At 40.9% G+C, this 19,719-nt stretch overlaps 1 protein-coding gene and 1 long non-coding RNA gene across 4 annotated transcripts in view; one reads left to right on the top strand and one right to left on the bottom strand.

The window, feature by feature from the left end:
• Mtus2 (microtubule associated scaffold protein 2) overlaps positions 1–19,719 on the bottom strand; it is a 595,926-nt gene that overhangs the window by 102,381 nt on the left and 473,826 nt on the right. The gene's annotated exons all lie outside the window — the stretch shown is intronic.
• Positions 1–19,719, top strand: part of LOC124099194 (uncharacterized) — a 66,495-nt gene that overhangs the window by 37,743 nt on the left and 9,033 nt on the right. The window contains exon 4 of the long non-coding RNA XR_009227729.1: positions 12,194–12,334. This is a non-coding gene — a long non-coding RNA (uncharacterized LOC124099194). The remainder of the gene's footprint in view (positions 1–12,193; positions 12,335–19,719) is intronic.

Here is a 19,719-nt window from a genome sequence, read left to right as displayed (position 1 = left end):
TCTCTTATATGTGAAAGCTAGAGAGAAAAAAAGGGAAAGAAAGGTGGGGGTGGATCTCTTGAAAGTCAAAGGGAGACCAGTAGAGGAAAGGGATTAAGGGGTGGGGGGTGGAGAGGGAGCAGGGAAGTGCTGGGGGGTGATACTGGCCAAATTATACTGTTATATTGTGTACATGTACGAATATGTAACAACAAATCCCATCCTTATGTATGACTATAATGTACCAATAAAAATGTGGGAAAAGTACGGCTGGGCATATAGCTCAGGTGGTAGAGTGCTTGCCTTGCATGAACAAAGCCCTGGGTTCAATCCCCAGCACCACACACACACACACACACACACACAAAAGTGGAAAAAAAATAAACACTAGGTACAGCACTAAGAACAAAATAATAGTTATTTTTAGATTTTGGAATATTTGCATACACAAAAAGAGATCTTTTGAGGACGGAACCCAAATCTATACCTTAAAATTCATCTTATGTTTTGCATACATCTCATATATGTAACTTGAGGAAATTGCATGTAGCATTTTGTAGTGTGACTGTGTTTTGACTATTACCTGTAACATGAGATCAGGTGTGAAATTTTCAACTTGTGGCATCATGTTGGTGCTTAAAATGTTTGGGAGTTTGGAGGAGCACTTCAGAGTTTGGATTTTCAGATTAGAGATGCTTAGCCTGTATTACAAAGTGTCACAAAATTTGGAACATGTATTAAAAACTACAGTCATAGGAATTAAGATTGTGACTATCACAGTGATTGATTTGTATTTTTAATGAAATTAAATTCAAGAATTTACTGTGTAATTACCATGTGCTCATCATGTGCTTGTGGACAAAACCATATAGGAGACATCCTGAATCTTCAGTATTATCCAAGAACTGAGATCTTTTCCCTTTGTTGCTGGGACTTGAGGACTGGTTGGCTACAGGTGCAGAAAGGGAAGAAGCCAACATCTCACTGGGGATCTGAGCATGGGGCCTCTGGACAGTGGGAATGGCCAGGTCACCAGTGTTAATCAGGAAATCAGAGGGCAAGTGGGTGTCCGTTTTTGTACAGAATGTTAAAGTAATGGTTTTCAAAGGTAAAAGTTCTACTTGTAGCCAGGAAGCAGGCAATAAAGAGATGTGCTCAAGGTCATTCCCAAGTGACCTTCATTCAAGCTTCCCCAGAAAACACTGTGGCTTCTCTCCTGTACTGATTTGTTTAGTCCAACTCAGTAAAAGGATTAAATTATTTTTTCTCCTTTCTGGATTTTCATGGGCAGATTCTACTTATCAGTTTTTAGGTGAATTTTAAAATTGTGACAAGATAGACATGACATAAAATTTATACCTGTGGCCATTTGGAGGTAACACAGCTCAGAGACATTTTTACATTCATATTGCTACATAACCATCCATCTGCAGAACTTTTTCATCACCCCACACTGAAACTCTCCCCATTGCATGGTAAGATCTCAATTTTTTCTCTCCAGAATCCCCTGGTTATCACCATTCTAGTTGCTGCCAATAGCTTCCTCAAAATTTATATAAATAGTTCAGGTGTGATGGCACAAACCTGTAATACCAGGGTCTCAGAGCTAAAGCAGGAGGATTGCAAGTTCAAGGCCAGCATGGGCAATTCAGTGACACAGTCTCAAAATAAAAATAAAATAAAATAAAATAAAAGGACTGTGGATGTAGCTCAATGGTAGAGTGTCTTGGGTTTAATCCCCAGTAAAACACACACACACACACACACACACAAAACATACAATAGGAATAGCTACCCAAAGGGTGTGTCCTAATGGTGTTGGGAACTCAGTTATGTTTTTCCAGAACTCCGTACAGATCTCAAAACCAAGAGTGCACATACTGCAACAAGGATGGATCTTGAAGACACCGTGTTGGTGAAATGGGCCCACTGAGGACAGACACAGTGGGATTCCACTCTAGGAGCTACCAGGGGTGGTCAAACTCAGGGACAGAATGTAAAAGGGGAGGTGGCCAGGAACTGGGGGGAGAAGGCAATGAGGGTTATCATTGAATAGATCTAGAGTTTCAGTTTCACAAGATAAAAAAGTTCAGGAGATGAATGGTAGTGGTGATTACACAATGATATGAGTGTTAAGGTCACTGAACTGATGATTCAGACTAAAATTGATCAAAATAGCACATTTCTAAATATGTATTTTATATTTAAGAATTTATTATATTTAATTTTATGAAAATAAAAATAGAAAAAAAATTAAAAAGAAAAACCAAAAACAAAAGACAAAAATGACCAAGAGTATAAGAAAATTGGGGAGATTCCTATAATGTTTCAAGGGTACCCCATTCTAAGATATTGTCCCTGAAGCCATGGAGAGTAGGAATTAGATCTGACTTGACAATTCTTTGGGGCACTACACATTTGGACATCACTACAGAATCCCTGTCACATCATGACCCCAGCAAAGTTCTGGGAGAGCAATGCCTTTCATTTTGTGAACACCCACTCCAGACATGACCAGAGCCTTTGGGGTTTCACTGAGCCTGAAGCCTGTTGTAAATATAAACTGATCTTTAGTAAGCTCTCCAAAACAATATTGTGGAATTTGCAGTGGCTGGTTCTGTTCCTAAGCCTGGCAAGCTCTCTCTTAGGGCTTATTGCAAAAGAGTTGTACACATCCATCTTTCCTCCCACACATCAACTGAGTCAATTCAGAAGCTTCTCTTATTTCTTTCACACTCCTGACCCTACAAAAAATTTGGGCCTCATGATTCCTTACTCCATTCCTTTGAGTTGTTTCTCTTAGTGGGAAAAAAAAAATCTCATATATTAGCAAAATAATCTTTGGTTCCTTTTCTATGTCAATAAAAGAAGCTATGATTAAAGTAACCCAAGTCATCTTCAGTGAGAACTAAGGTATCAAGTATGTAACATTGCCTAAGAAGTGTTAATTAGCTTCTATCACTGCCATGGGCAAAGGAAAGAGGTGGCTGGACATAGGAGGTCCTGTCACATGGCAGTTCTATTAGGAAATATGGCCTGGGTAAAACAATAGCCCAAGGCAAGCTACATATAGAGACAAAATAGGAAGATGCCTTTTTTCAATTCAAGTAGATTCAAAAGTTGAGAAAGTGGCCATCGCAAATCATGTACCAATGCAGCCAAACTCAAATTCTGAGAGGTTATAATTCAGTATGAATTGCTTGTGTGCCATGGACTTAAAAACATTTTCCTAACATGTAACCCGATTTACAATGTCTGCAAAGGTGGCTTAGTTATTTTTTAATTTTAAAATAAAATGATCCTCACCAAGAAAATCAGAATTGACTTTGATGAGTGCAAACAATGTTGAATTGATAACTAGTTGTTTGATAACTAGGAAACAAAACAAAATAAGAATTTAACCCAAGTTCTCTGTGTGTAGGCAGAGTTGAGACTTGGGCTCCTCCAGAGCGAAGGTTAGTCTCAGTCACATTCCTCTTAGGGAGACCACAAAAGAAGGCAGCCAGAGGTACTTTGTTGGATTTCATTTTAGAAAGCTCACTGTCTACATTGTATCAAGTATTGCCTCATTTTACCTGTAAAATCAATCAGGTAAAACTATAAAGAGTAATTAGAAAACCCGTCTCCCTGACACCATCTTAATTTTCCCATCTATGATAATAACAATTTTACGATACCCTGTCACTGTACTAATGTGAATGTCAACCAAGGAAAATCCACTGGGATTGAGTCAAATAAACCAGCAATGAGTTTTATCCTCATGTCTTGATTGTCTGCCAACCACCTGGATTAATTCCACCTAGGCTAGTGGAGTTGGGGGACCATTCATCTTGGGCTTTGTGGGTAGGGGTCAGAGATCAAACTTGTAGCCTCCAGACCTTTGACAATCAGAATTAATTCATTCATGAGGGTGGAACCTTTATGATATGAACAACTTCCATTAAACCCCATGTTCCAACATTGCTGCATTGAGCTTTTAATTTTCAACATGTTCCTTTTGGGGGACATGTTCAGACCATACCAACAGGTGTCTTTAAAGTTCTATATAAATTCCATGAGAGCAGAGGCTATTACCCTACCCTGACAATCCCAGCCCAGTGCTTAGTATTCTACACAGCACATATAGATACTCAAGAAATCTTTGAGGAATTAATAAATAAAAACTTCAGGATTCTAGGCCCTTAAATCATAATTCTTGGAATAAAAAATCTACCAAGACCCAAGTAACAAGAATTATTAGCAAAAGAAAACATCCCTAAACTCTTGGTGTTTGGAGGAGGTAGCCCTATCAGGACCAAGAATCTTCTCTCAATGTCCCTTGGTCTTTGTAAAACAATTAGGAAGGAGTGATCATATATTTCTATTTCTAAAATTTCTGCTGTGTAGAGCAGGCTTATTGGAGCTCTCTTAGGAATAATTGTGAAGTTGGACTCAGTTGTTTATTGTGTGTGTGTGTGTGTGTGTGTGTGTGTATAAATACAGAAAAATAAAACAAATTCATTAACATTTTTTTTTACCAAATACAAAGTGATAAAAACTATCTTCTTGATCAAATTTTAAACAGGCTCCCCAAAGTCCTCTTTTTGACTAGGCCTTTTCCTGGGCTTTGTCTTCATCCTGGAAATATGTAGCAAGAATTGTTCCCCAACCCACTCTTGATATCTGATCACCCTGGCCTACCTTCTGCAAGAATCCCATCAAGTCAGGTCGCAAGAATCCCCGTACCCTTGATCTCTCCCCTTAGTAATTTTCTGTCCACTGACCCTATCACTCTGCTCCTTGGCTATAAACCCCCAGCCATCCCTGCTGTAATCAGAGTTGAGCCCCTTCTCTCACCCCTATTGCAAAGTCCTGATGCTTATCACAATAGTCCTGAATAGTCTTCCTTATCATTTAAACTGGTGTCAGAATATTTTTTTTTTCTTTAACAAAGGGAATTATTTTATCTGGTGAGGGCCCTATACCTTGACATGTTCTTTCGTTTGTTCTTTTGTTCATTCTATACATGCATTGTCCAAAATGGAATTTTAAATTGGTTCACTCAATCCATTCTTTGAAAGCATTCTGAGTAGGTAATTCCTCTATCCTTCCTCCCTTGGGCTACTGTGGATTTTCATGAAATGTGCTATATACACTAAAATGTTTGAGACAGAGGGCAGAGTTTACCTTGTCCAGTGTGGGACAATACTAGGAAATGTTTATCAAATAATCATGTCTTTCTCCTAGGAGGTGAGAGAGTCTTTCTCGTCTGGTAAACTTTGACTCTCTGTGTGAAAAAGATGGTGTTTGGGATGCTGCTAGTGGTGCCATCACTGATTGGGCACACAGCTGCTCTATGCTACAGTTAATTCATCCCTCAGCTTGGGTAGAAGGACAGCCACAGTGAGGGGAGGATTCCAGGGTCAGTAGGCAACAGACACTCTGAATTAAAGACTTTCGTGATAAGGAATATTGGGAGCTACTGCAAAGTGTGAATGGGATGGGAGAGGGGTGGCTGAAGAACTTCTCTATCCCCCCTTCATCTCCTTCCCTGGAGAGTAAAGAAAGATAAGTAAGAAAATGTAACAAAGAAAGTAATGGGAAACTTCTTGGTTGTCCTTCTCATCTCTATTTTCTGACCACCTCCTGCCTAGGCATTTAGATCACAAGGACATCTTAGGGATCTGTAGGTATGGAGCAGCCAGCACCCAGGCCTGCTCTGAGAATCACTGAGGAGTGATGGGACAGAGGCCAGAAGAGTTACTATGTGTGGGTCACAGGGACAGTGAAATCAGATGTGATCTTGTTGGGCCATAGCAGTTCAGCAGCACTGCCTACTATTCTTAGAAATGTTGGCACATTTTAGCCTATGTGGTGATGCTGCTGAGAGCATCCTTATCTCAAACTGACAAGCTGTAGCCCGGTAGCCTGTGTTGGTCTTGCTCCCTGCTAAAACCCGGAGCACAGCAGTGTCTGGCCCACTATGGACTCTGAATAAAAATGTAATGAAGGATTGAATCTGACTGGGATTGAGCTTAAAACTTGATGGAAACACTAGTGCTGCATACTGATAAGGTAGTCTCCCCTTTTGCATTTTTAAAATTACAGCTAGATATTTTTAGGCCACCAACAGCAAGAGATATGATCTGTTTTCAGCTAGAAATAACTGTTAAAGGCAGGTGATTAAAATGAAGACAGGCTAGGAGCATGGGTGACTGAGGACCAAAGCTGGGGGCTGCCATGTTTGAAGATCTCCAGGCTGACAGACAAGGCTGTGTCTCATGGAAGCACTGGATATCTGCAGTGCCTGTCCCTGGAGAGGTGTTATCAGCTGTGCAGAGGCCTCATGTATCCAAGCCCTGTTAGGACTGAAGGTAAGAGGCACAAACCACACAGAACATAATCCTTAGCTATCACAGGTAATGTGATAGCTTTTTTTTTGGTGGTGCTGGGGAAGGAACTTAGGGCCTCATGCATACCAGACAAGTGCTCTACCACTGAGTTACATCCCCAGTCCAAGATCTTTAATTCTTTAGCTCTTTTTAAAATTTATTTATCACTAGTGCATTATAATTATACATAATAGTGGAGATTATTATGCCATATTCATACATGCACACAATTGGGTCAATCTCATTCTCCAGCATCTTCCCTTAATCCTTTAGCTCTGGAGGGGTCCAGACTCTCTTAATGGATGTGGAAATTCATTACATGGTTTGTATTGAACAATTCTTATCACCTGTTTGGGTACCCCCTCTCTTGGTGCTAAAACATTATCAGAGCGTGAAGGAACATATGAAGTACTGCATCTGAGGATACTTTCTTCTGGACAAAATGTAACAGGTCAGCTTCTGGGTTACAAAAAAGTTGATTTTTTTTTAGGCAAAAATAATGGTGATTATATCAGAAAATACAGATAATACTAGAAGATAATACCAGAAGTTCAAAGGACATAGGGTTTTTCCTGAGCTTAGAAAAGTAATGGACTTCACCATTACTTTGTTTTGATACAAAAATATCTTTTCCATTGGAAGAGAAGATTCTTCTCTTGGCCATGTATTTTTCTCCATATTGTCTACTTCTCACAAAATATAGCGGCACAAAGAGGGTGTTTCATAAATACAGAATTTTTCCTCCTTTACTTTGGGGATTTTTCTGTGGTCTGATAAAAAAAAAGAAACATTCATTAGGTTAAAAGCATTTTCAACATGCAACTCCACTCCAGGTTTAATTATATACAATATAGGTCACCTTATTTTAAAAGGGCCCCAAAGTGACTGTCCCTGAACTACTTTATAAATTCTGCATGATTCAGTTTCACTTTCAGAGAGAGAACAGGCAGTTAGAAGTTAAAGACAAATGCTTATTCCACGTAAGTAGTCTGTGGATGATTTTCCAGGGAGATGGAACTGGGAGATGGAACTGGGAGATGCTGGGCCTCCAGGTCCTGCATCTCCCTTCCCAGCTGATTTGCAAAGTGAACCTCTCCCTCTGCACAGCTCTTGCCTTGGTGTTGGGGATGGGGGAGACTCTCCTCTCCCTAGGTTCCCATGTGAGCACCTTCTGAAAGGATCTAAAACAACAAGGATGGTTCTGTCACCTGAAAGAGAGGAAGGAAGATAGCACAGGTCTGATGTAGCAGAAACGTAAAACAGAGTCCCAGGATGAGACATCTTTCCAGTACAGGAAGCTGTGGTCTGATTGGTGACTCCCAAAGTGCTGTGTGTTAAAGGCTTGGCACCCACTGGTGGTGCTGTTAGGAGGTGGTGACACCTGTAAGAGGTGGAGCCCAGTAGGAGGTCTTCTGGTCATCGGAGGTCTTTTGCCCTTGACCTGGCCCTTCCTTTCTCTCTTTCACTTCTTGGCTGCCATGGGGTGAGTAGCTTTGTTCCACTGCGTGCTCCCTGCCACCACGTTCTGTTTTGCCACAGGCACAAAAGCAAGGGGCCAACTGACCATGGGCTGGAGCCTCTGAAACCATGAGACCAAGTGAACATTTCCTCTTTTCCAGTTGGTTACCTTGTGTATTTCATTATAGTAATGGAAAGCTGACTAGCACAGGGACACTGTTTATTTAAAGCAAAGGACATTTTTGTATGTGAACCCAGATCAAGACGAGTCTTATTCATTCTTCTCTTAGCACTACCTCTCTGCCTTGGGTGGCAAAGTTGTCCATTTCTCTTGCTATAGAACCTCCAGATGAGTTTGCAGGTTCACTTTGGCTACCCTGATATATGAGATTACAAAGGAGTCTGCCAATTCATATGCTGGAAATTTAATCCACAGTGTACTGGGTGTTGGGAGGTGGGGCCTAATGAGAGATATTTTGGCCACAAGAGCTCTGATCTCTGAATGGATTAACATTGCTACACGAAGTGTTTTTGGGAGTAAGGCCTCCTCTTTGGCCCTTCTGTATTTTGTTATGAAATAAAATAGCACTAAGGCCTTTGTCAGAGACTTGTGCTTTGATTTTTCATTTCCCTCCAGGAATGTGAGAAATAAACTTCTGTTCCTTATAAATCACTTAGTTTTTGGTATTCTGTTATCGTAGCAAAAGCCAGACGGAGACAGTCAAAACAGACAATATGTTTCCTTTTCCCTTAGACCCTCACACCTATTTTAAAATATCATTCTTTGCTAAAATGGCTATTAGGCACTATAATATCTAAAGCTCTTCCTGGGGTGTCAGACATTTGTATACATATTCAACTTTTATGTCACTTGAACATATATTTGCCATTTGCCATGAGTGGTCTGTCTGTGAGGATCAGAAGCAGCCAATGAAATAGAAAATCCTTAAGCTCCCCAAATATATATCTCATCTTCAAAAACATGTCTGCATTGAGTGGCTGGACTCCTAGATTCATTGTTATATAATATAAACACTGTATTCTACAAGCATCTACAATTTCACTGCTCCCCAACACAGAAAAGTATTTATCCTGACTTTGTTCTCCTGCTCATGATGCTGTATTGCTATCAGGCCTCCCATTCGTCGGGAGTCTGCCAGGTTTCTCTTATTTGAGCCTCACTTTTTGCAGGAAGCCCCTCCGCTCATTTCCACTGTACCTCAATCTTTGGTAGTTAATTGTCTGCTGACTTATATTTTCCCACTGTGTTAAGTGTTCAGCTAATCTCACCAATGAGGCATACTCTAAGGGAAAGCCCTGTGTCTTACATACAGGAAGACTGTCTTTGGACCCATCCTATGAAGGCTCACAGAAGGTGCTTAAGCAGTCACTTCTTAAAGTTGGTGTCGGACAAAAGGTGCTAGCTAGTGGTTTTAAGAGGCCCAGCACTATCTGACCTACTTAACATCTCCAACTCTGCAGCCTAAGAGCCTAATCCATGAATCTCTTTGAATTCCCATCTTCCCACCATTTCTGTATGAATGGGGTGACCTGTTCATCAACACAGTCCCCAGCCAGAGACTTCAACCTCATTCTTGGCACCCCTCTTTTCTTTACCCCTACTCCATATGTCACCCCTCCTACAAAACTTACCTCCCACATCTCTCTCCAACCACCCATCATCTTCTCTCCATTCCACATCCACCACATGGGTCCAGGCCCATCACCCATTGCCATGTAGACTACTGCCCTGGCCTCCTGTTGGTCTCCTTGTCCATCTGTTCAGATCACCCTCTACTCAGGGGCTCCCTTTCACTTTCTGATAAGGACTGGGGTCCCATCACTGCTGAGGGTCTGCAAGGTCTGGCTGATCAACCCCTCCCCCGCCTAGGCCTCTGGTCTCCCCTGGCCTCCTTCCAACTCCATGTGCCTCCATGTCTCTCTCTCAGTACTTTTCACGTGCACTCCCCCACCCCAACCTGCTGGCATTATTGCTCCTGGACCATTTTCTCACTTCCTTGGGGGAAGTGACCACTTCCCTGACCTCCCGGACCTAGACACACTCCCCCAGATGGCCTTTGTATTAAAAGACTCCAAGGTCCAGGAGGGTACTTGCTCTGCCTTGTGTGCCCAGTTTCCAGCCCAGAGCAGACATTCACTTATGACTTTGTGAATCAGTAGTCATCAGCATGGAGTGACAGTATTTCAAACCCTGGTCATGTGTGTAATCTCAAGTCACCCTGATGATAGACTCGTTTTATTGAAACAGAGAGATATTCTTTCCTGATGATCAGAGCTGGGACAGACTTCTGATTCCCAATTTTGTGCTTTCTCTACATTGCGTTCCTCGCTTAGTTGTACTAAGTATCATTCCAAACCCAGACTAGTAGGAGGCATGTGGAACGTCACCACGAACACAGGCTCTTAACGTTCTAGCCATCTGCTTCTGATCCTGGCCCTGCTTTCATTTCCTTGTGTGTCTTTAGGCAAAGTCATTCATCTCTCTCAGCCAGTGACAGTGCCTACCACAGGGTTGATGAGCGAATTAAACAGGACAATGTGTGGTGAGCACCTACCCAAGTGTGTGCCACAGAGTAAGCGTATATAAACGTCAGCTGACAGTACTAATGAATGGACGCTATGCCTTCTTCTTAGCTCAATGCTTGTAAGTAATCTTACACTTTGGCAGGTTATTTTCTGTACTGCAACCTTGCTGTAAGCGTTTGTAGCTTCTGATTATGTAGTATCAACCTCTTCTGTCTCATTGTGTTAGGGAATTTTGCCTCCCTTGGCTTGTCTCAGTTGCAGACTTTCTCCTCTCAGCCTAGTCTACTTTGCCCTGAATTTTTTTCCTGGCAAGGAACCTCCTCTCTCCTCATAAGTACCAGCTCCTGCATCTGGGCAGAAGCCCAGATGTCTGTTCCTTTAGGACCCCAGTTATAGATGACCAGCTGCAGAAAGGAGGATTCTAGCAGCTGCAGATTCTAATTTGGGTCATTTCACCTCCTTCTTCCCTTGCTTATAGCACCATCTTCCTAAAAGCTAATGTCCATTTTCCTAGAAGGGAAAGCAAAAGTGTAAAGTCACAGCCCTCACCCGGCCTAGGAGCTGCTTAAACTGCATCCATTTCTTCTTCACTGTCAGGCAGAGCACCCATGAATCCGTCCCTGTGACTTGAGTCCCCTCTTGTAGCACCATAATTGAACTTACTAGAAATAGAAAGTAACAAGATGACCAACATGTCACAACTCACTGGGAATGCCAGGTCAAACCGCCAGAGAAAGGAGGGGAGGTGGAGGAATCCCCCTTTTCCTGGGAGCTCCCCACGTTGAACTGTTGTCTGTAAAGAAGCAGCAAGTGTTACCACGTCGACAACAACACAGACTCACTGAAGTGCACACGAGTTCACCATCTGAAACCATCACCTAGTGCTCACTGACGGTCACTACGGTCCAAAGTCAGGGCCACGTTGGCCATTCTGATGCCAGCATTCCCTGAGCAGGACATCATCTCTGCAAGGTTCTCTACCTCCCCTGCCAGGGGCAAGGGTGCCCTCATAACTGATGACAGGCTGCCTGTGGTCACTTCTTGTGAGAGGCAGTGGGGCCAGAGGGAAAGAGCACAGGGGAGGGCCAGACACTTTCCAATCCTGTGCTGCTGCTCCTTAGGTCTTAGTGTCTCTGAGGTCCAGGTTTCCATCTGGAAGACGGTCTCCTGTACAGGATGTGTGATCACCCTGGGGCCTCGTCTAGAGGCTAGAACACAGAGTTGGTCTTCCATACCTGTGGGCACCACACCCACACATCCAACCAACTATGATTGAAAATATTAGGAAAAACACAAAAAACCAAAACAGGAATAAACTTCTCCTTTACTGAAGATGTTCAGTTCTTTGTCACGATTCCCTAAACAACACGTATGACAAGTTTTTCCACAGCATTTGCCTTTTATGAGGTGCCATATGTAGTTTAGAGATCATTTAGAGTGCACAGCAGGATGTGCATGGGTTCTAGGTGAACACCACACCATGTTACATAAAGCACATGAGCTTCTGTGGATTCAGGTGCCCTCAGGAGATGCTGGAAGCAATCCTCTAAGAATAAGAGGGATCGCAGTGGCACACACCTGTAATCCCTCACCAGAGCCAGTGCTGTCCTCTTTGGAGTTTCCACCTTTAAAACTGTGAGCTAAATAAGCCACATTTGATTATTATAAAATATCCAACCTCAGGTCTTTCATTATAGTAATAGAAAACAGACTTATATACTTCCCCTTCCAAGCTTGGATCATTTCCACCTAATTGAGAGTGAAGGGAGCCTGAAGATCAATTTCATCCTGGATTCATTGACCATTTCAAATCTTTATATGTCTGTCACCTTTTTCAGTGCGAAGCTGAGCTCCGTGGCCACTGCAATGAGAGTCACCTGTGTGCCTAATACAGGAGGGCAAGAGCACACTAGGGAATGCAGCCAGCCTCAGATGCCATCTGTTCCTGTGAAGTGGGACACCCACCCCATCAAACACTAGTAAGTTGCCTTCCCTGGGAATTTCAAATGAATATTTCAAATCCTAAAGGGGACCATAAGAAAATGACTATGGGAATTGTGATCTTTTCTTTTCTTAAAATTTATTTTAAAAATGTACATAAGCAATTGCATCTGTGTTGTTGACTTTTTTTTGCATATATAGTACTAAAATTTTAAAATCATCTATAAATGATAAAACGAGCACCACAATCAGAATACAAAATATAATTTCCTCTTATCCTGGCAACTACTAAGCTGTTGTCTGGCAGGGGAGTTTTGTCTTTCTGAAAATGTCATATAAATGGAATTGAACAGTAGTAACCCTTGGAGACTGGCTTCTGTCACTCAGGACAGTGGCTTTGAGAATCATCCCAGTTGTGGTGTGTAATCACTGCTAACTCCACTTTAATGTCTGGAGGAATAATCCCCATTTCATTCCTGAAGCTGGAGATGTTGACCTTCTTTTGGTCACTTTTATCACAGGTTTGTCAATTTTATTGCTCATTTCAAAGGTCCAGCTTTTAATTTCATTGATTTTATCCAGTATTTTTTTCTGTTTTCTATTTCATTGATTTCTTCTTCCATCTTTATTATTTCCTCCCTGCATTTGATTTGTGTTTGTTTTGTTTTTCTCCTTTCTTGAGGATTAGATGATTGATCTGAGAACTTTCTTCTTTTCTATTTGTAATATGAAAAATACTAGCTATTAATGCTCTGAGTATCTTTATAACCACCACTTGGCACAAATTCCACAAATTTTGACATGCTGTATTTCCACTTTTCTTCAGTTGAAATATTTCCTAATTTTCCTTAAGACTTCCTCTTTGACCCATGGTTTATTTAGAAGTGTACTCTTGACCATCTGAGTGTTTGAGAGATTTTCCTGTAATCTTTCTCATTGGTTTTTTTAAAATTTCATCATGGTCAGATAATTTACTTTTCATGATTTTAATTCTTTCAAGTTTCTTAGTTTTCTAACAAAGAATATGTTCTATCTTGGCAAATGCTCCATGTGTATGTGAAAAGCATGTGTATTCTGCTGCTGCTGGTGGGAGTATTTGCTGAACATCAGCAGCATCCTATCGGTTGGTGGTATTACTCAGTTCTTCCATATCCTTGCTAATCTTTTGTCTACTGCTTCTGTTTGGTAATGCGAGGGAGGTATTGAAGTCCCCCAAATAATTTTGAATTCATCTATTTTTCTTTTTAGTTTTTTTTCTTGATATACTTACAAAATCTATAGTTAGATGTAAACATCTTTAGGGTTGTTAAGCCTGCTTGGTGAATGGACCCTTTGGCCAATAAGTAATATTCCTCTTTATCCCTGGTAATTCCTTCTGCTTTGAAACCTGCTCTGATACTCATAGAGCCACTCACTCCAGTTTGTTTTGATGTATGGCTTCCTGCCACATATTTTTCCATCCCTTTACTTTTTTTTTTGGAGGGGGGCATGCTCCGGACTGAGCGTAGAACCCTGCTCATGCTAGGCAAATTCCCTACTACTGAGCTGCAACCCCAGACCCTTTTGCTTTTAACCTTAATATACTGTTATGATTGAATCATTTTCTTGTTGACAACATATCGGTCATGCTGTTTTAGCCATACTTTGACCATCTTGGTCTTTGAATTGGTGCATTTAAACCAGAGATCAGCAAAGTCTTCCTATAAAGGGACAGGATTTGAAGCCGTGTGGCCTATAGGTCTGTTGTACTACCCAGCTTTACTCATGTAGTGAGAAAAAGGCTGCCGACTAAGTAAGGAATGAATGTGGCTGTGTTCCAATAAGACTTCAAATACAAAAGCAGGTTTGGACCAGGGCCACGTTTGCTCACCACTAGTTTAAATCATTACATTATTTACATGTTTAAATTTATATCTGCCATTGAATCGTTTTCTGATTGTACTCCTCACCACCTCCTTTTTTTAAATTCTGGAGATTTATTTTGGATAAAATGATTGAAGACAGATTATAATGATGCATTGTATAAAGATACTAGAAAGTAGTTTAAGAACGTATTTTAAGTAGGGTTCTTACATACTCATAAATAAGTTTGCTCCCAAACCAGCTGGGTGGGGCTGGCTGCCTTCTGCTCAAGCGGAGATACTTTCTTCTCAAAAAAGTACAATTCATGAGTGTGGAGCTGAAGTCCCTCATATAAAATAAAATAGTTCCTTTTTTTCCCCAAAAGAAACAACATCATTACACTACTACATCTTTCTAGTTCTGCAAATCTGAAGCAATCAATCATCCATTAAATGCATAAATACTTTCTACCCAAAATATTTGTAATATTATGCAGAGACACAAATCTCCCACACCGACATGGGTCAATCCGTGTTCTCAGCAAAGCAACAAGCGCTTTAGCTATTTTCATGGCGTAGGTTATGATTCCACTTTATGAACCTGCACCAGACCAGACCAAGAAACAACAGCTGCCAACCGTCTAGTCGAACCAGGACAGCGGACAAGAACACAGCCCCCGGGCTGTCTCCAGCTTTCCTCTTCCCAGAGGCAAGTCCTTGACTTCAGATCCAACATGTCTCCCGCCCCCCTCGCTTCCCCAGGCAGCGCAGCTTCTGAGAACTCTTCACCATAGTCTTGGTTTTCTTCCCCATCCTGACATCTTGAAGATGCTGAGTTTGAGAGCAACTCTGACCCCAGCTACAGAGAACCTGGGACAGTCTGGGCTTTCCCTACCAAGTAGTGCCCCAAGTTCGTCTTTCCTGGACTGTCTAGGTGGCCTTGTCTTTCCATCCCTGTCACTGTCTATGCGTCTCATTCTCCAAAATTGTGCACTAAACATCTTAGTAGTTTGAGGCATCCTGGGCTCCTGTGTATTTTTTTCTTTTCCTTATTTTAAAAAATTTGTTCTTTTTAGTTATACATGACAGTACAATATATTTTGACATATCATACACTCATGGGATATAACTTCCCATTCTTGTGGTGGTACATGACGTGGAGTTACTCTAGTCATGTATCCACATATGAACATAGGAAAGCTATGTCCAATTCATTCTACTGTGTTTCCCATTCCCTTACCCCCATTTCCCACTGTCCAATCTGCTAAACCTTTACTCCTCCCTCCCCCCTCCCCATCTGTGTTTCAGCATCTGCATATCAGAGAGAACATTTGGCCTTTCGTTTTGGGGGATTGGCTTATCTCACTTAACATGATAGCCTCCAGTTCCATCCATTTACCAGCAAATGCCATAATTTCGTTCTTTTTTATGGCTGAGTAATATTCCATCGGGTATATGTAGCACATTTTCTTTATCTATTCATCTAATGAAGGGCACCTAGGTTGGTTCCATAGCTTAGCTATTATGAATTGAGCTGCTATGAACATTTATGTGGTCATGTCACTGCAGTATGCTGATTTTAAGTCCTTTGGATATATGCCAAAGGGTGGTTGCATTCCAAGTTTTCTGAGGAATCTTCATACTGCTTTCCAGAGTGGATACACCAATTTTCAGTCCCATCAGCAATGTATGAGTGTACGTTTCCCCCACATTCTCACCAACATTTATTGTTACTTGTATTCTTTCTTGTGGGGGGGAGTATGGGGTGGTTCCAGGAATTGAACTCAGGGGTACTTGACCACTGAGCCACATCCCCAGCCCTATTTTGTATTTTATTAAGAAACAGGGTCTCACTGAGTTGCTTAGTGCCTTGCTTTTGCTGAGGCTGGCTTTGAACTCTCAATCCTCCTGCCTCAGCCTCCCTAGCTGCTGGGATTACAGGCATATGCCACCGGGCCCAGCCATACTTGTATTCTTGACAATTGCCATCTGACTGAGTGAGAGGAAATCTCAGTGTAGATTTAATTTGCATTTCTCTAATTACTAGTGATGTTGAACATTTTTTCATTTATTTGTTGACCATTCACGTTTCTTCTTCTGTGAAGTGTCTTGTTAGTTCCAATTGTATCTTTTTGTTCTATAGTTTCTTTAGTTTTTGTTTGGAGGATCTATCCAGTGGTGAGAGAGGTATGTTAAAGTCACCTAGTATTATTACGTTGTGGTTTATTTGCTTTTTGAAATTGAGAAGGGTTTGTTTGACATACATAGAGGCTCCATTGCTTGGGGCATAGATATTTATGATTGTTATGTCTTGTTGATGTATATTTCCCTTAAGCCATATGAAATGTCCTTCTTTGTCCCTTCTGATTAACTTTGGCTTGAAGTCCACTTTATATGATAGGAGGATAGAAACCTCTGCTTGTTTATGAGATCCATGTAGGTGATATATTTTTTTCCCATCCTTTTACTGTCAGGCTGTGGGTGGCTTTGCCTGTAAGGTGAGTCTCACAGAGATAGCATATTGTTGGTTCTTGTTTTTTAATCCAAACTGCCAGTGTTCATGTTTTTAAAATATTTTTATTAGTTGTTCATGGACCTTTATTTTACCTACTTATTTATATGTGGTGCCTTGCACATGCTAAACAAGCACTCTACCACTGAGCCACAACCCCAGCCAAATGTTATTATTGAGATATGATTTTTATTCCTTGTCATTTTGATTTATTTCCGGTTTTTAATTTGAATTAGTTTCTCCATTGATTCACTGTTCTCTCTCTCTCTCTCTCTCTCTCTTTTGTACCAGGGATTGAACTCATGGGCGCTCAACCACCGAGCCACATCCCCAGCCGTATTTTGTATTTCACTTAGAGACAGGGTCTCACCGTTGCTGAGGCTGGCTTTCAACTTGCAATCCTCCTGTCTCATCTCCCCAAGCTGCTGGGATTACAGGCTTGCCTGGCTTGATTCACTGTTCTTTTAGTGTAGTTCTTTCTTCCCTTTGCTGGTTTTTACTTTTATTTTTCATTTCTTCTTCATGAAATATCTTATTGAGTATGTTTTTTTAATGCAGGCTTTCTAGTTGTGAACTCTTAACTTTTGTTTATCATGGAAGGTTTTTATTTTATCATCAATTCTGAAGCTTAATTTTGCTGGGTGTAGTATTCTTGGCTGACATCTATTTTTCTTTTAGAGCTTGGTATATATTATTCCTTGACCTCCAGCTTTGAGGGTCTGGATTGAAAGGTCAGCTGAGATCTGGATTGGTTTCCCTCTAAATGTTACCTATTGTCTTTCTCTGGCAACCTTTAAAATTCTATCCTTATTCTGTATGTTAGGCATTTTCATAATAATGTGACTTGGTGTGGGTCTGTTGTAATTTTGTATATTTGGGGTCCTGTAAACCTCCTGTATTTGATTTTCCATTACGCTCTTTAGGTCTGGGAAATTTTCTGATATTATTTCATTGAGAAGATTGTGTATTCCTTTCATCTGTATCTCTGAGCCTCCCTCTAGCTCCATAAATCTTAAATTTGTTTTTTTTTTTCATGTTATCCCATATTTCTTGGAAGTTCTGTTCATGGTCTCTTAACATCTTTTCTCCATGGTTGTTTTCAAGATTATATATTTTGTCTTCATTGCTTGAAACTCTATCTTCCAAGTGATCTAGTCTGTTGGTGATGCTTTCAATTGAATTTTTAGTGTGTTTTATTGTTTCCTTCATTTTGAGGATTTCTGCTCCCCCCATCTCTCTTTATTGAAGTGATCTTTCACTTTCTGTATTTTTTTCTCTGATTTCATTCCTTATACTATCCTTTTCTTCACAGATCAGTTTAACTATGTACATTCTCTGAAATTTCTTCCACTGTGGTGGCAATGCATTGTTATTGGATATCTTGGTGTGTGTTTGGGTAATTTGTTTCCTTGCTTTTTCATGTTGTTTGTGTGTCTATCCATCTAATAGTATGGATCTTAGGCAGTCGAGTTTCTACCCCGTGGACTTCTGGTGTCCCTGAAGGTTTCTGGAACCTCACTGGCTGAGAAGCTGCCTGTCTGCTTTCTTGGTTTTATGCCATGCAGCAGCCAGGAGAATGATCTCCTCTATTTCACAACAGTGAATATTTTTTCTTTGGTTTGTGAGATTTTCAACCTTTTCCTTTAATTAATTTCCACAGCTGTGGATTTCCTCCATTTCTTGTCTTCACTTTCAGATTCTCTGTCATATTCTTCAGTGGCTGTCCTTTGCTCATTTTCCTTTTATAACTCTTCTAATTGCTCAATGAGGCAGAGTTGATATGATCAGCTGTATTATGACCTTCTCAGGTCTGTGGTGTCTTGTGTCCAGATGGATTAATTAAATCCCAATGCTACACACACACACACACACACTTCTGACTGAAGATCTCATTCACCTTTCTCCTTAGATACCACAATTTCAATTCTCTTTTTTTTGAGATAAAGGGAAACGATTCTCTATCATTTTTGTTGTTTGGAACAGCTAAATACAATCCATTCGGTACCTCGTTGACTTTATTTCCCTTTATTTTGTTTTCCACTAGATGAGCCAAAAGTCTTCTACAAGCCTCTCTATTAAATTTAATAATACCATCTTTGGTTAGAGTCCTGGTCTCTGTTATCTCAATTACAGGGAATTCTTCAGCCTGCAAATCCATAACTATTTTTCAATCATCTTCAGAAAGTTAACTCATCACATCCCATTGCTATAACCAGAATAGGCTTGTTTGTAAATAGAGGTTGGATATTCTGGGAGGATTCTAGTTGTCCCTTAAACTGTGTCCACATTGCTCAAACAACATCACAGAGAGAACCACAGTGCTGAGACAGGCCAGGGATGTGCCGGCTGCATTTTTACAGCATTCTGACTCCTCCCAAGGATAATCCAAAATCCCTGGAGTACCAACAACCTGCTCACATAGACACTTGTAATCCATGAGCCCAACAGATGCTTGGTTATAAACCCAAATGGTTGAATATCAACATTTACTCTCATTACTTTATTGATAATGTTGGATTTCCCAACATATGGATATCCAATATCCACATGTTAAGGTTTGGATGTGAGGTGTTCCCCAAAAGCTCACGTGTGAGACAATGCAAGAAGGTTTGGAGGATAAATGATTGGGTTATAGCCTTAACCTGATCAGAGAATTAATTCCTGGTGGGATTATTTGAGTGGTAACTGGAGGCAGGTGGGGTGTGGCTAGAGGAAGTGGTTCCTTGGGGGCATGGTTATAGGGTATATATTTTTATCTGGACAGTGGAGTCTCTCTCTCTGCTTCGTGGTCATCATGTGAGCCGTTTCCCTCTGCCATACACTCTGCCATGATGTTCTGCCTCACCTTCAGCCCCAAGGAATGGAGCTGGCCTTCTATGGACCGCTGAAACCATGAGTCCCCTAAGTAAACTGTTCTTCCTAAAATCTTTCTGGTCAGATCCTTAAGTCACAACAACAAAATAGCTGACTTAACACCACACAAAAGCACAATATTCATATTTGGATTAGTAGTTGGCAAATGAGATAAACACAGATGCAAAACCAAGTGCAATCATAATCTGAGAGTCTG

Source organism: Marmota monax, unplaced genomic scaffold (assembly GCF_021218885.2).
Source record: "Marmota monax isolate L192 unplaced genomic scaffold, Marmota_monax_Labrador192_F-V1.1 WCK01_AAM20220418_F8-fsc00011, whole genome shotgun sequence".
Taxonomy (NCBI): domain Eukaryota; kingdom Metazoa; phylum Chordata; class Mammalia; order Rodentia; family Sciuridae; genus Marmota; species Marmota monax.
Note: the sequence above shows the minus strand (reverse complement) of the source record. Positions and strands in the feature narration are given on the sequence as shown.